Source organism: Xenopus tropicalis, chromosome 6 (genome assembly GCF_000004195.4).
Source record: "Xenopus tropicalis strain Nigerian chromosome 6, UCB_Xtro_10.0, whole genome shotgun sequence".
NCBI classification, from domain to species: domain Eukaryota; kingdom Metazoa; phylum Chordata; class Amphibia; order Anura; family Pipidae; genus Xenopus; species Xenopus tropicalis.
In genome coordinates, this window is record NC_030682.2 from 20,678,205 (window position 1) to 20,683,890 (window position 5,686).

The window sequence follows — 5,686 nt, forward strand, 5'->3', positions numbered from 1 at the left end:
AATTTGTGTTTTAGTGTAAAAAATGAATAATTAGGGGCCATTGTACCCCAATTTCAAAATGAGTGCAATGAGAAGGGCTTGGACTGAACATACTTTTTGCCTATTGTTTTAATCTTTATATTTATATTTCTTGGGCTCAACATGACAAACAGAGAAATTGTTGTCCTTGTATGGTAGATAATTAGATTCCCAGTGGACAGATAATCCCCCTGCATAACAGACTCTTTACAAAACAGTCACAATACAAGGGGCAGGAAGGGGGTTTATTTTGATAATCTAATTATCTACTTTGCACCGACCAAGACACAAAATAGCTTCAACTTTCCTGTTTGCCCTCAAAAATTAACAAGAACCACTGTTTTTTGTTTTTTTGTGATTAAAACTATAGACGAAAAGTATGTTCAGCACAAGCCATAGTTATTGCTCTTGTGCCTCTTCAAATATGACTCTTGGGATTATCCTGTCTTCTGAGCAATGAATCAAATATTTAACCTGTGTCTTAACAACTGTCTTTCATCTGAAGTATAACACAAATCCATATCAGTGGCGTGATATGGCTAAAGGTGGCCATACACGGGCCGATTGTAGCTGCTGATATCAGTCCCTTGGACCGATTCGGGCGCTTATCAGCCCGTGTAGGGGCAGCAACAAAGGGCATGCCTGACTGATATGTGGCCGGAGATTGGCCAGTTTAAAAGATTTAGCTCGTTAATGCGGTCCCCGAACCAACTGCGCACATTGCTCCCGTTATAATACTATCATTTGGCCCCAGGGTGGGTGATATCGGGAGAAGATATGCTCACTTGGCGACCTCATGGTGTATGACCACCTTTACTGGTTCAGGTTTGCAGCTACTTTAGTTCTGGGCAATGGGGCTTTCATGGTGTATGGCCACCTTTACTGGTTCAGGTTTGCAGCTACTTTAGTTCTGGACAACGGTGCTTTTGTGGTGTATCTCTACCTTTACTGGTTCAGGTTTGCAGCTACTTTAGGTCTGGGCAATGGGGCTTTCGTGGTGTATGGCCACCTTTACTGGTTCAGGTTTGCAGCTACTTTAGTTCTGGGCAATGGTGCTTTGGTGGACAGAAGAGTCAGGCTAAGATCGCTGTACATTAAAGGACAGTTTGGCACATTGATTAACACTCTGCTATTTTGCTCCTGTGCAGTAATCTATGAAAACCAACCAAATTTTATTTTTATTTTTATCTGCAGCTGATTGGTTACTATGTATTATTCCAACATTGTCCTCCAATGAGTGCCTCTCAGTAGCTCAATTATCATTGTTACAGCAATGCATACAATCTTTAGATTTTCATCCGAGCTTCTCTGAAACACAAAACCAGTCTACAGCATTCTGTAATAGTTCAGGGCTGCCGATTTTCCCTAGTGTGTCATATGACAGATATTTACAAAATGTTTGCAGCGCAAGCAGCTGTTTCCTATTGACAATGCACTCAAATGGTTGGTATAAGCAGCATGTAAACACAAGAAGAGGAGAGCCTTGTCTGAGGGATGATGCAGAGAGAAACACGATATCTTAAAATGAGTGTTGCTTCAAAGGAATATATGTCATGGTCATAATGCAGAAAAGCAAATGTACTTCCTCTCTGAGAGCTTCAGATTCAATCACGGATGGTGCCACATGGTGTCCTTGTCCAGATACCTCATGTGCTTTCGGCATGAATTATTCTTGTGAAACCGAGAGCTCCTCAGCTGTGGACTGGCTGCTCCTTCTGTCATCCAGCTGATATGTAACAGATTCTTATAAAAATACGGAGCTCTCAAAGAGCAAAATATTCAGATAAACTGTAATATCCATGATGGATGCCTTCTTCATATTCAGCGACAAAAGACCAACTTAATTATATATAAAATATGTTTCTGTGAACAGTATTTATAAAAGTGGTCGTATATGGGCCATGTGGAAGGTACATATCATTATTAAATTTGTTTGGGCCAATGATCCAAACGAGTAGATGTAAGGGGAGAAGCTTCTTCCTTGTGATAGGATGGTCTGTTGGAACTGTTCTAGCAGATAGTAAGGTATGGGCCATGTGGATGGCAAAGAGCATTGTTCCATTTGTTTGAACCAATAACCCAAATAAGCCGATGTGAGGGTGGGTGTTTGCTTCCTTGGGGTTTGGATCTTAGTTCGTTCTGTCTAAACTGCTCCCCAAACATTCCGTTCTTGTACTGATAGGCAGCATGGTCAAATTTGGCCAAACCTTTAAAATCTGGGCATGTATAGAGGTTCAAAATATGGGAGTGCACCCATTTTTGCAGAACCTCTTGAGTTCATTCAATGATTAGTGAGACCTTTGTAGATTCAGTCTCTTCACACCTAGATTCTACCATAACACCAGCTATCCCTGGACTTACTTAGACACAGAAGTACCATGCTCCAAAAGCCTATATAAGTTTGCTGTCCTTTAGTTGTTAGTTTGCTACACGTTATAGGATACTGGTAGGCTAATTGGCTCCTTATACAGTAACGAATTGCCCTACTGTGTGTGTCCGTGAACAAAGATATTGGACTGTAAGATCCATTTAGGCAGGGACTGATATTAATAACTAAACATGCTCTGCAAAGCCCTTGGGAATATGGGAAATCACACCACTGTATAAATAAAACCTAAAAATAAATGACAGTGTTATTTTACTAGAAGCGTTATTCAGTTCCTCAAATATTTTAGGGGAATTGTGTTATTTGGGGCTATAGGCTTGTGGGTCCTGTATTTGCATGCACGTCAATCAATTTCGGGAACCTCACAGAAGGGAATGGTAGAAGACCCCTGCCTGGTTGTTTGGAAGCCTTATTGGAGGAAATGGGCGCCCTTTTGGTGGGTACTCCACAAATAAGCATTTTTGAGCTATGGTTTGGTTATATATGATATTAATATGTCATATCAGCTTTCTGTAATGCAGATAACTGTGTTGAAATAATCGCCTTTTACGGGAATTGCGGGTGTGCAAATACATTTTTGAAAGAACCAAACTGCTACTATTACTCTACTAATGCATACTATTGCAACAATTGTTCAGCTTCCTCAATATTTTCCTGCCTAGAAGAAATTCTATCACGTATGCAGCCCAATGCAATGTTCCTATTTCAACAGGTGAGCATTGACGTGACCAGCTGAACTGTGTTTGTACATTCTGAACTTGCTGTTTCAGCTGTTGCAGAACTGACCACTCTTCCCAGCTGCCCCCTGCATTGGCATTTGATGGAGAACAGAAAACATTGGTTTGTTTATCTTAAGAAGATGTACATATGTAATTACATTTTACTTTGCTCAGGCACATATTACTTATTTTGGTATAGCATATCTATATCTAACTTATTCCCTACCATGTTTCAACCCATTTTACCCCGCCAATATATAATATTTTAGTCTTATGGTGTCATGATTTTTGGGTATTTTGTTCCTGCCTCCTTCTTTGGCCTACCTATAATAGTCTAAAATTGCTCTGTGCCTGTATCTCTTACAGAATGGTGGTATTCTCATTGTATTTAAGAGAAAAGGAAAGATCACCGTGGGCCCCATTGTAAGGTGCCACCCAATAGTAGTCACTTATTTGTTACCCTGGGGTGGCAATACTATTCAATTTACTCTAGCCCAGAGGGACTATTTTCTGAACACCACACCACCATCTTTTTCTTTTCTTATAGGCATCTCTGTTAAGGCCTATGTAGCCCTTAGTGGGGACAAAGAAGGAAGCTCAGTTCAGGCAAGCAGATTAGTCCAGAAGGCTGTATCCAAAGACCATGGGTGCCTCCATCTTGGATGTGGTGCCGGATTGAAAAGGAGCACTGGTGAGCACACCTGAGAGTCCCCTGCTGGACTTTGGTGAGTACATGTGCAATACAGACCCTTTTCCGAGCTCTCATTACTGTGCATGTGCCCTCCTAGAACTGTCACAGGGGACACCTAATAGAAGAAACAAGACCTTGCTGTAGAAAAGGAGCCCCAGCCCAGGGTATCAGATAAGGCAGTGCTGTCCAACTTCTGTTGTACCGAGGGCCGGAATTTTTCCGACCTACGTGGTGGAGGGCCGATAATGGAAGCCAGTTTTGACCACTCCCCTTTTTGAAACCGCACCCACTTGAAACCACACCCATGTTATCACATGACCATACCCATATTAATGGTTGTAGTACAGCAAAAACCTGCCATACTCTGCCTGCCCTACCCTGCCTGTGTGCCATACTCTGCCTGTCCTACCCTGCCTTTGTGTGTGCCATACTCTGCCTGCCCTACCCTGCCTGTGTGCCATACTTTCACTGTGTGTGCCATTCTTGGCTGGTTTGTGCCATACTTGGCCTGTGTGTGCCATACTCTGCTTGCCCTACTCTGCCTGTGTGTGCCATACTCTGCCTTCCCTACCCTGCCTGCGTGTGCCATACTTTCACTGTGTGTGCCATTCTTGGCTGGTTTGTGCCAAACTTGGCCTGTGTGTGCCATACTCTGCCTGCCCTACTCTGGCTGTGTGTGCCATACTCTGCCTTCCCTACCCTGCCTGTGTTTGCCATACTCTGCCTTCCCTACCCTGCCTGTGTGTGCCATACTCTGCTTGCCCTATGCTGCCTGTGTGTATGGCACACACAGGCAGCCTACAATGACACAATGCTGGCACTGCTCCTACAGTCTGCACAATAACTATATATTAAAAAACTTTTTAATTGCAGTACCACCTCAGTATATGTTCTTTTTGTAGTGTGCAGGGATTATTTGTGGGTTTCTACTGCTCCTGAGGTGTGAACAGGGGAACAATGGGGGTGATTACAGCCTGGGCCTGAGGTGTGAACACTGCAGGGGGTGAACAATGCAGAGATTAAAAGGTGTGAACAGTACAGGGGATTACATATTTAAACAATACAGCCTGATTACAGCCTGAATCTGAGGTGAGAACCATGCAGGGGGGGGGCAGTTAATCACAGTACTGATACCATTTAAAGGTGGGGGGCCACACAGAGGGGGGTCCGCCAGTTGGACAGCACTGAGATAAGGGACTAGAATCACTGGGTGGGGTGCTAACAAACTGGTACCACCCAGTCATTTTACCTTTCCTTCTCCTTCAAAATATTTTCTTTTGCTTTTTAAATGACATTACTGTGGATATCTGTAGTGAATGAATGCTTCTCTGCATGAGAAATCACATTTTTTTTTACATATACAGATTATATATATCTACCGTCCACTTTACTTAAGATATACAATATCAAATGCATTCTTAATGTTTCAAGGGTCAATGTAAGTAACTTGAGCTGAGTGAACCAAAGTGCATATGAAATCTTATTCCCTATGTTCGTTGTCATAAAATGCCCAGAATGTACTTAAAAGGGATATGTAAATATTTAATCTTGCAGAATGCAGTTGGCCCCTAGTCCTTTGCTGTATGCTGGTTCAGCAGTGTTTCTGGGGCTGCTGCCATCTGAGCCGTTTACCACTTCAGCATTGGAGCGGGTCCAGGGGGGCTACATCGCTAGTGCAGAGAGCGCTATTACACAGTAACTTGCCATTTTGAGTTCCCAGATGTGGATTTTTGCTGCCCCTGTGGACTCGCTTCCTCCTGAGACAAGGTTCTCACCTTGCCTAAAGGTGTCCCTACACGGGCCAACTAATGGGCACTAACAACGGGCCTGCTCGACCGACATCTGGCCTGAAATCGGGCAGATCTTAATCGG